Source organism: Euphorbia lathyris, chromosome 3, assembly GCF_963576675.1.
Source record: "Euphorbia lathyris chromosome 3, ddEupLath1.1, whole genome shotgun sequence".
Lineage (NCBI taxonomy): Eukaryota > Viridiplantae > Streptophyta > Magnoliopsida > Malpighiales > Euphorbiaceae > Euphorbia > Euphorbia lathyris.
In genome coordinates this window covers 56,409,987-56,422,179 of record NC_088912.1, presented here as the reverse complement: position 1 = coordinate 56,422,179, position 12,193 = coordinate 56,409,987, and positions in this window count along the sequence as shown.

Here is a 12,193-nt window from a genome sequence, read left to right as displayed (position 1 = left end):
TAAAGAAATGTCTAACATTCAACGAATCAAAAAAATAAATTACAAGGATAAATCAATTTGGTAAATTTGGCTCCAAAAACTTTCCTTCATCCGGTATCTAAGCATAATGAGGATCTTTGGGCGGGAAAAGATTAACCCAGAAGTCAAAGTCAACATCAAACATTTTTTTTCCTTAGAGTCCGAAGGAAAATGACTCTAAACTACAATGACTTCTTAGTTCCAAGTTCTTCCGCCTCCTCGTTAGCTTTGGCAATGGTTTCCACGGTTTGAGCCTTTTAAATCCTCAATTGTCTTCGAAAGCTGGCCTCAGAAGAAGTTTGCTCTTCTTCAAAAGAACCATCTTCCTTCGAAGTTCGGTATTCGTTGTTTGGGAAAAACCATAGCTTTCCCGGCTGTTTCTGCACGTTCTTTTTCAGCTTTAGCTTCGGCTTTGGTTGAATTTAGAGAGGAGATAGTCTTAGCCATCTTATATTTTAGGGTCCCAAGCTCATTCTCAAACTTGTTCTGGGCCTTCAGATACTTTTCTGAATTAATTTTCAAAGTGTTATGCTCGTCTTGAAGAGTCTTCAGGGAATGTGTATGCTTCTAGATAAGTTCTTCCCTGACAGCTATAACTTCCTCAAGACCATCAGTCTTAGCTGCTTTCTGAAGAGCTACTTTTTCGGCTTTCTCGGAGGTCGAAGCCTTTTGCTGAGCTTTATCCAGTTCTTCTTGAGTTATCAGTAGCTCGCTCCTCACATTGTCTAATTCCTTTAGAACTTCGGCAGTTGAAAGATGTTGATCATCCATCTTCATCTTCAGCTCATGATATTTAGCTGCCAAGTTGCGAAATTGCTCAATAAGCAAGGTGATGGAGGACAGATCCTGCAAAAAGATAAAATTAAGAAGTTTTTAAACAAAAAGCAAATTAAGAAGGAAAGGTAAGAAAAAAGGAAAACTTACCGAAACTTTCCCTTCCATGGCTTCACGAGCTGCCTTAAAGGCATTTAGATGCTCGAAGAGTTTGGCATCATCTAGCATAACGGATAGACGAGAAACGTCTTTGGTAATGCAAGGGATCCGGAGGGACAATCTGTCCCCGAAGAGGACAGACCACATCTGCAAAAAGGAGAAGTTTTTAAGGAAGGAGGATATTGGGAATGACATGAGGAAACTAATGAACTTTTTGTATAAGGAGGTTTTACCTTGGTTTGGTCATATTGCGCAAATTTCGCTAAGTCTTCAGAGATGACCGTATCGGTAATTTGCTTCACTGTTTCCGAGTTAACCCCTATGGGTAAGATATATTTGCCACTAGCTTTCATTTGGGATTTTTTCTCCCTATACTTCTTCCTCTTCTTCGGGACAGGTTCTTGGAGATCAATCAGTTCTATTTCTTTGTCCCGTTTCTTAGAAAAATATGAATCTTCGGCTGGAGGTATCTGAACTCTTTTAAGCTAGGAGTTTTGTGATAATTGTTGGCCAGCCTCTTCTAGCATTAATTCTCTCTCAGTATCTGAGATGTCTGAGTCTGTGTAAACGGCTTCGGGATTCTCAAAGATTGTTTTCTTCATTTTCTTGTGAAGTGTTATGGATGTCATATGTGTTATTATGATATATCTAACAAATTGTAATGGATAAATCAGCCATTGAGATGGATCTTCATTAAATTTTCAGGCACAATATTCATCATATTTTTATGCATGACAAGTGTAATATGCCTTTATCATTGAATTAAAACAAAATGCATGTATAAGGCACGTAAGTTTGGAACTTTATAAAAAAAACTCCATACATTCAAGGCTATCCTGTCATTTGATATCAAAGTGACACAAAGGGGCTTGGGTGATTGAAGATGATCTGGGTGTGATCAGTTTTTTTTTTGAATAAACATGCATATAATTATTAAGGCCATTATAAGTAGATGAATTGCCAAATTAGCTAAACAAATTTTCAAGTCTTGAGCTAACTACAAGGAGAGTGGAAGTGTCGGTTTCGAAAGAGAACATGAATTTATGCGGATGTACATAGAGTTTCTTAATGATCTATGAATGCTATTAGTACATAGACGCACAACATTGGCTATAAGTAAATAGTAACTATATAAGATATCTTACCTAATTTTGGAGGCCATCATTTTTATGATGTTTAAAATAAATATATTATCTTGAGTAATAATGTGTATTGAAATGTAAAAAGACATTGTTTTTGAGCCATTATCATTATGGTTATTCATTAATAAAAATTCATTATGTAAATAATAGGGAAAAGTACAAAGATAATCCTTGTGGTTTGGACCATTTTCAAACATAAATTATGTGGTTTAGAAGTTGATAAACAGGTACCCCGAGGTTCATTCCGTTAGCAAACATGTCCAAAAAGACTAATGGTGTTAAAAAAGCTGAGGTGGTAGTCAAAGGGTAAGAGGGGCATTTTTGTCCTTTTATTTATTTTAAAAAATAATATACTTTACCTGTTAACTTGAGGAAAAATCCTTGATCGGAGCACTTCCCTGTGAGGTGCCGTTGGGATCGGCCGGGGACACTCCGATGCCAAAGTCAGTAAGATGGATCAAGGAAACCAACGGAATTGACAAGAATGGTGAGAATGTGTGTGTACCTTGATAACCTAGGGGATCAGGCTATATATAGCTGGGAAGTTGTAACCTTCAGGTAACTAGAAAGTCTCCATTAATGCCTCATTAATGGCGGTTATGGGTTATTCTGAACCTGGCGGATTAGCTAATTAATAACTCATTAATGATCTTTTATGGCCGAGTCAGCGACCAGCCGTTATAGAGGCGAAGGGAGAGATTCGCCCCATAGGTCCGCCAGCGGATCTCTCTGAGCTGATCTGGGGAGATCCGCCAACCAGCTTCCTTTAGGAGACCACTACGCGGCGTACTTTGAGGTGAATATCCCTTTTGGTCCTCAGGATAATATCTCAATGTTATCAGAAGCCCCCCCAAAATGTCCTTAAAGTCCTTTAGGGCTTTTGAACTTCCGCGCGCCGTCATAGACACTTGCATTAATGAGCACATTGTTCTGTGCCATTGGATGATTGACACGTGTAGTGGACACACTGTCCCAGGAAGAAGAACACTTCTTTCTTCTTCTTACGCTTTCTCTTTCCTCCTCATTTCCCCATTTTTCTCCTACGCTCGAAGCTTTTCTGGGATTTCCTCTGGGTTTTGCACCAAGCTTCCGATTTCTCATGTAAGTTTATTTTCTTTTCGCTTTAACTTTTCCTGGATGTTTAGAAGTTCGTCTTCATCTTCTAGATCAACTTCGGAACTTTTTAATTCCTCTCCTCCTCCTGAAATTGAAGTAGATTTTAGCTGGACTACCTCGTCGTCGGAGAACTCCCATTCTTCTAAGGACACGGTTAATTCCGATTTAGCTGAGTTTGATAACTCGGCGCGTAATCACTACCAGACTCGTTCCACTAGGAATCCCTCTCTTTTTACTTCTATCTCCGGTGCTGCTCCGGCCGGTGACCCTAGGTGGTTCCGAGGATCAATGGCCTCTTCTTCGATACCTCCCAAGAAAAAGAATCCCCGAGCGGAGTCCACTCCGTCTCGCATGAATGCCGCGGATCTAGTGAATCTGGCGGATCGCTTTCCCTGGATCAAAAATTATGAGACCCAGCTCACCGCATCTCATCAACGTCCTTCATGTCCGCCTAGCGGCTTCCTCACAGTGTATAGTAGTCATGTGGAGAGAGGGTTCCGACTTCCTCTCCCAAAGATGATGGCGGACATCCTCTCTTACTTCATCACAGTCAGCCAGCTACATCCTAACTGCTGGTTGGACATTGCTTTAGACTGCTACCTTGCCTCGAATTTAGGAGTTGTATACACGGGCCGTATCTTTAGAGCTTTTCACAAACCCTCAAAAAGGAAGTCTGAATCCTATCTCACGTTCGCCAATTTCGGAGCTTATTCGCCTTTTAGCGAAAAAATGTCTAATGTTCATTGCTGGGATGAGAAATTCTTCTACGTGAAGATAAAGGATGGCGAACCATTAGGCTTTCCTTCAGTTTGGAATCCCAGGCCGCTACATATGACGGGTGACGTTCGCTAGGTTGTCTTTTGCCTGCCCATGGATTCAATAGCAGTTTGAAAGGTTGACTTATTCGGGAATCTCCGGATCTACGCTTATTGCGAATTTTAACGAACAGTGATGAGGAGGTGGCGGAGCTCATGAAGCAGATTAAGGCGGATGCATGGACTTATGCAGATGCCTTAGCTTTCATGATGAGTGATATCCCATTGATTCGCCGGGAAGAGGATAAATTTATTTACTCAAAGATTGCGCAATTTGACCAAGGTACCCTTCATTTCTTCGTGAACTTTGATTACTTTAATGTTTTCTTTGGCAGGGGTGTATCTAAGGCTAATCACGCTCTTGCAGAGACACGCAGGAAGTTTTTGGAGGCTGAAGCATGCAAGAAAGGTCAAGCGGTGAATCCTCAAGCTGATACGGGTAAACGTCCCGCAGAGAAGGTGGTTGATCCGCCACTAAAGAGGAGGAAGCCCAACACCACTGGGGGCCTTAAGCTTATGGCGGACGCTATGAGGTCCACCAAACCTGCTGAGGAGATTGCACAGGTAGTCTATCTTTTGATTCCCTTTCGTTCATCAAGTTTCGGACCGGAGTATGACTCTTTTATGTTTGTGTAGTCGGTGAAGCCTGATATTGGTGGATACTGGTCCGCCAAATTGGGAGCCCAAGGTTCTTTCGAGAACGAATCCATCCTAAATGATCTGGATGAGGCCTTGGGTCAGGTGGGCGAAGTGCAGATGAACTATGACCAGATTCCTGGTTCAATTCATGCTCAAAAGGGGAAGACGGAGCTCCTTTCAGTGAGTTTTTTTTAGAAAAGATGTAGAAAGTATTAGTTCCTTAGTCCTTTTGCTTTTTGATTGAATCGTTTGTTTTTTACAGTTGTATGCTCGCCTTCGCACCATGGAAAATGAGCTCCTTCAGAATGTGGCGGATAAGGCAACTATTGAGAGGTTGGAGAAAGAGATAGTGGAAGCTAATTCCACTATCGCTTCTATTAATGCAGGTCTTGCTTCTGCGAATGCAAATCTTGCTTCTGCCACAGCCGCCTTAGTTCTCAGGGATGAGGAGATTAAGAGTCTAAAGGCAAAGATTGCATCTGATGCCAAGAGCCACGAAGACGCCCTTGGAGAAGCTGAATACACGGCGGGTGTGCAAGCTTTTTATTACGGCGAGATGCTTATGGCGTACTTCTCCTTGGCGCATCCTGAGATTAACTTCACAGATCCGCAATTCGCCGTCCCTGAACCGGAAGATGTGGCGAAGTTCAATAAATGCCAAACGCTAAGGAGTACCTCCGTGATTACGTTCGGAGATGGATGAAGGGACCTATGGAGGAAACCAAACCCTCTACTACGGTCTTGGTGGATGAGCTTGATGAAGTGCCCCTTAAGGCGGATGCAGAACCAATTCCTGACCAGGCTCTTCCACTTGGTCCCGCATCTTTGGCGAATAAGGAGGTATCTCCTGATGGCGTATCTGCGAATGTGGAGAAGGAGGATCCCCAAGCAAGCACCGTGGGCGAAGAAAGCGCGAAGGAGGATGCTCCTATTGTTGTTTAGCTTGCTTTTATTTGGGATATTGTAAAAACATTTCTAAGTACAATTTGTTTTGATCCTTTATGGAAACTATGTTATTTTGCCTTTACGTTTGTGTAAGGAAATATATAGACACCTAGGATTTGGAGTAGGTGGCCAGCCATACTCCATTGTATGAACCTTTGTGAAGGTTTGAAAGCTGTTCTATTCCTTCTAGAGGAAGTAAAGCTGCCCAGGGGATCGATTTGCTACCTATCTTTGAGGTGAGATGATCCGCCCGTAGGACTTGTGAATTCCTTTCTGGGAAGGATAAGAGAGTGTAAAGACCTTGCGTCCAAGGATCGTTTTAACTCTATTGGAGATTGGGATCCGCCTAGAGGCGGATCCGCCCATAAGAATGATCTTCTTATGTTTTTAAGGGCATCGAGGACGTATCTCTAAGATAGCGATACATTGCAAATGTGGAGAGCGTTGGATGCCCCCCTCTTTTTAAGACTGGAATATTGATATTACTGCAGTAAACAATAAAAAGAACATAGATAATAGAACAAATGATGTTTATTAATGGGAGAAACCTTATTACATCAAGTAGGTCTTATAAGTGAGCCTCGTTAAAACCTTTAATAAGAAAAACCACATGGGAAAAAGCTTATTAAAGGAAAAAGAGTACTCAAGACCGTGTACACACTTCATTTTCTGACAAAGTATTTGCGGAGATTTTGGAGGTTCCACGTGTGTGGTAGTGTATTACCCTCCATGTCCTGTATTTTAAACGTGGCTGGTCCAATCTTGTCCACTATCTGATATGGACCCGTCCAGTTAAGTCCTAGCTTGCCCTTGCCTTCTCGAGATTGGACTTTATCAGCTTTACGGAGCACGAGATCTCCCACATTTAGATCCACAAGTTTGGCGTTTTTATCATGGTAAGCTGCAATCCGCTGTTTGTATGCTGCCATGCGTACATAGGATTGATCCCTGCGATCTTCAATCTGATCTAGGTGCTCCCTTAGTCGTTTGCCATTGTCCTCTTCACAATAAAAGGCCACTCGGTCACTGGGGACCTGTATTTCGACTGGAATAACGGCTTCAACGCCATGAGAAAGGGCGAACGGTGTTTCCCCTGTAGCCGTCCTTGGGGTGGTGCGATAAGCCCATAAAACACTTGTTAGTTGATCCGCCCACTTCTTATCATGCTCTCCCAATCTCTTCTTTATCCCCTTCACGATCGTTCGATTGGTTACTTCGGTCATTCCATTGGACTGGGGATAATAAACGGAGGCGAATCTGTTCAGGATGCCCAACCCCTCACAGAAAGCCTTGAATTCGCCACAGTTGAACTGTGTTCCATTATCGGTGATGATGGTATGTGGAACACCGTATCTTCCTACGATGTTGTCTTTGACGAATTCCACCATTCGTTCTGCAGTAATGGAGGAAACAGCTTCGGCTTCTACCCATTTGGTGAAATGGTCCACTGCCACTACCACGTACCTTCTTTGCCGACGAGTCGGGGGAAATGGGCCGACAATATCTATTCCCCAGAGGGCGAATGGACGTCCTTCTATGATTGGCCTCTGAATGTGTTTGGTAGTATGTGATTCATTCGCATGAATCTGACAATTGTGACAAGATTCTACCAATTTTTGGGCATCCAATTCAGCCGTGGGCCAGTAGAAACCTGCTAACCTGGATTTTTTCAAGATGGCGGCGGATGCTTCATGTGCCCCACATGATCCCTCATGTAGCTCTTTGAGGATCTGTTGCCCTTCTTCCGGTAGAATGCATTTCAACCAAGGATGACTAAAGGACTTTCTGTAAAGGCCGTCATTGATCAAGGAGAAATAAGCTGCTCTCCTGACTATCCGCCGTGCCTCTTCCGTGTCTTCAGGTAAGGTTCCATTTAACAGATATTGGCGAATGACCGATCTCCAATCATCTTCTACCGTTGTGAGTAGGGATACCTCCTCTGAGGCAAATGCTGGAGCTATTTTAACTTCGAAGGGACAATCCGGATCTGTCCAGTATTCTTCACAAGAGGCCATTTTGGCCAAATGATCAGCCTCTGTGTTGGACTCCCTTGGTACGTGAATCAGCTCCCATTTAGTTTCCTTAGCTTCAAGGTGATCCAGCAACTTTTTGACTTCTGCTACGTATTTGGCCAGAACCTCGTCTTTCACCTCGTAATTCTTGATTACTTGGTTGACCATTAGTTTAGAGTCGCTATAGATTACGATCCGCTCCGGGGTGATTTCTTGGAGTAGGCGTAATCCCAATATCAGAGCTTCATATTCAGCAGCATTATTAGTGGCATGGAAATTTAATTTTGCTGCGTATCGTAATTTTATATATTGGGGACCTTTGATCACAACGCCTGCACCCGCTCCATCCACCGAGGAGGCTCCATCGGTGTACATTGACCATTCCTCTATCGGAGGCTTGGGATGATCTATCCCTTCGTCAGTGAATTCATTCACGAAGTCCGCCAAGACCTGACTCTTTAAGGCTGACCTGCTTTCATACCTCACATCGAATTCGCCAAGGCGAATTGCCCACTCCATCAACCTTCCCGAAGTGTCTGGTTTCTGCAACACCTTTCTCATTGGTATATTTGTTCGAACCACTACAGTATGCGCCTGAAAATATGGCCTAAGGCGGATTGCCGTGGTTAGAACAGCCAGTGCCATTTTATCAAGTTTTGAATACCTGGTTTCGGCGTCTTTCAAAACCTTGCTCACGTAATAAATCGGAAACTGCTGGCCATCCTCTTCTCGTATCATGACCGTGCATACGGCTTTGTCTGTGACCGATACATACATGTAGAGATCTTCTCCCTTCAAAGGTCGACTCATCATGGGTGGCTCTGTGAGGAACTGCTTGATTCCTTCAAAGGCTCTTTCACAATCCTCATTCCACTCGAATGCTTTTTGTTTCTTGATGACTTCGTAAAAGGGCTGGCATCTGCGAGCTGAATAAGAGATAAACCTGCCCAAGGCTATGATACGCCCGTTAAGGCGTTGTACCTCTCTGATATTCCGTGGCGCTTTCATTTCCAGGACTGCCTTAACTTTGTCAGGATTTGGGCTAACTCCTTTTTCGCTGATCATGAACCCTAAGAATTTTCCATAGGTTGCCCCGAAAGTGCACTTCTCTGGGTTTAACTTAATGTTGTGGCGTCGGAGTACGTCCAGTACCTCCTTTATATCATCTGCATGCTTTTCTACGGTCGTACTTTTGATGATCATATCATCTACATAGACAGAATAATTACCCCTTTTACTATCTGCAAATATCTTGTTCATCATCCTCTGATAAGTTGCACCTGCGTTCTTAAGCCCGAAGGGCATAACTTTGAAACAATAAGTGGTTTGGTGTGTTACGAACGAGGTCTTGATTCTATCTGAGGGCTCCATAGGGATCTTATGATAACTTGACTTCACATCAGTAAAGGAATACATTGCGTGTCCGGCGGTTCCATCTACAAGCATGTCAATACATGGCAAAGGATAGTTGTCATTGGGGCAAGCTTTATTGAGATCTGTAAAGTCAATGCACATACGGTAAGATCCGCCAGCTTTTTTCACCAACACGATGTTCGCCAACCACTAAGTGTAAAGTACTTCCTCGATGGCATCCGCCCTCTGGAGCTTGGCGATCTCTTCCTCAATCACCTTCTGCCTTTCCGGGCCATGATTTCTCCGTTTCTGAGCCACAGGAACTGCATCCTTATCAATGTTGAGTTTGTGAGTGATTTCGTCTGGGCTGATTCCGGGGAGAATTTCATCCTTCCATGCAAAGACATCCTCCGCCTCATAGAGCACTTTGGTGATTGCATCTTTAATCTCGCCCTTGAGCCCCTTAGCCATTCGCACCTGCTTTCCATCCGCCATAAGGTACATTTCGGTCTCGCCCAAGGCCATTGTGACGCGCTCCTCTTCATCTTCCTCCTTAGATTGGGGGCGAATCATTAATGATACCGAATACGTCTCTTGGGCCACCTTTTGGCTACCTTTGATCATCACACCTCCCTTGGTCATGGGAATGTAAAGTGTTAAGTGGCGAATGGAGATAAGAGCTGCAACTTCAGAGATAAAAGGTCGTCCGAGGATGATATTGTAAGCTAACTGACCATCCAAGACCGAAAACTCTAAATCTCCCCTCCAAACTTGATCATCGTCTGTAAGCTCACAGTCCAAAGTAACTTGGCCTTTTGTTTGAATACTATGTCCCGTTACTCCCAAGATATCGACCACGGTTGGCTCTACTTGAACAGGATCAATCCTGAGTTTGGCGAAAGCTCCTCGGGTATTGCATGAACTTCCAGTATCAATCATTACTCTTTTCATCTCCCAGCCTTCAACCATCATAGTGACGACCAGAGCATCTGCATGGGGTGATATCTCAGGACCTGCATCTGAAAAGGGGCGATTTAATGACGTCCTGTCAAGGGCAGTAGTCCTTGCCTTTTTCAACGTTGGCTGGTACCCAGGTCCGCCTGCTATGACATTGATGGTACCCTTTCCTTTCTTCTTTGGGTCCTCCTTGGGTCTGTCACCTTCTCCTCTTTTGCCTTCCGTTTGGATGAAACGATCCAATTTGCCCCTTTCTATGAGACGCTCAATTTCTCGAGCTAATTCCTAGCATGCATCAGTGTCATGGCCATTTTTCCTGTGGTATTTACAATAGTTTTTAGGGTTTTTACCATTATTGGTATACTCCCCCCCCCCCTTTGGTTCGGGGTATGAAATGCTCCGCTTGTGTTGGCTGTTCTCGATCCACATAAGAACTTCACTCTTAGAAGCATTGAGAGGTGTAAAGGAGGTGACAAACGTTGATTTATTCCTAGAATCTCTTCGCTTGCTTCGGGAGGAAGGATCCTGACGTTTGTCTTTGTATCGATCTCGAAGACGAGATTCGCCCCTGTCTCTTTTTAGCGATGATGGTGAACCTCGGCGAATGTCGTCCACCTCTATAAATCTTTACAACGCTCCATCAGCTCCGCCATGCTGGTGGGTTTCTTTCGGATGAGATCTTCCTGCAAACTCTTGCAGGTAGTGTTTCTTACGAAACATTCCACAGCTACGGAGATATCCACATCAACGATTTGTATGCACAATTGATTGAAAGTGTCCACATACTCCCGAAGGGGTTCATTCGCTTTCTGCTTTAACTCAAAAAGCTTTCCAGATTTCACCACTGTAGGAATACAACCGGCGAATTTAGCACAAAATTCCCTGCTCAATTGATCGAAGCTGTTTATCGAGCCCGGAGGTAGAGATTGAAACCACAAATAGGCTGGGCCTCCCAGCGTGGTGACAAACATTTTGCAGAGCACGGGCTCGGTGGCTCGGTTGAGCCTGGCCAGTATTCGATACTTTCGAACGTGAGCTTCTGGATTATCTTTGCCTGTGTATATTGCGAGATTGGGAATCTTAAAAGCTCTTTCCGTCTCCTCCGCCTCAATCCAAGCTGCAAAAGGCGAATCTCTATTGGCGAACGGGTTGTGCCTGGCATTTTCTTCATTCATACGGAGCACCAGGGCCCTTACCCTATCATCAAAAAATTTCGGATCCGCCCTGGGACGACCTCTTCGTGGCGATCTGCTTGGAGAAGAAGAAGAAGAAGAACTTGAATCAGACGATGGATCTGATGGCGAACGTCTTCCTTCATTACCGCGTCCACTTCATCCTCCGCCTCCTCCTCCACCACCACCTCTCCCTCCATTTCCTCCACCTGGGGGGAGTCGGACCGCTTCCTCCCCCCTGGCCTCCTGACGTGATGTGTCCAACAGTTCCTGAAGGCGGCGGTGGTGGTCCACTTGCATGGGATGCCTTTTCTGGCCTTTTACTTCGCCTACGGCCAGTAGATGGGGGCGATCTGCCACGACGGGAGGATCTTGCTCGTCGGGGCGAAGGTGACCTTATCCGCTTATCCTTCTCTTTTCTATGCTTCTTGCGAGTTGGCCCTTTAGATCCGCCAAGGGATAAATTCATCCGTGGACGCCTGGGTATATCGGACCCACCAAGATTCAACCCCGGACCCCCAGATCCGCCAGGAAGGGTTGTATCATTTCTTTGACTTCCTTCACCAGGGAATAACTCCCGATTAATTGGTCGCTCGCCACCTGATATTGTGGCAGTTAACATGGAATCCGTGTTGTGAGCTTGAAGGAACGAGGAGCTATGGGCACCTGGTCCAAGGCCAAAGTTTAACAAAGGCAAAGATGAAACGGTTGAAGTAGACGTCATACTCCAACGCGGAGGAAGAGTCATGTATGTTCGAAGGCGATTTCCTATCTCGAGTCCATATCGCGCCTCGATATCTTGTGCACACATATTGATAAAAGCAGCGGTAGGCATGTTATTGTCGACATGCGTTATTGGAGCGGTTGTATTGGTGCGACCAGCACTAGATGGTGTAACTAACGGTGCTTCAATCCCTGAGGAGGGATTTTCACCTCCGTTGGTCATTGCGTTTTCAGCGTGAACGAAAAAACCCTTTGTTTGATTAAGGATTCCACGTTCACCGCACCAATGTTAACTTGAGGAAAAATCCTTGATCGGAGCACTTCCCTGTGAGGTGCCGTTGGGATCGGCCGGGGACACTCCGATGCCA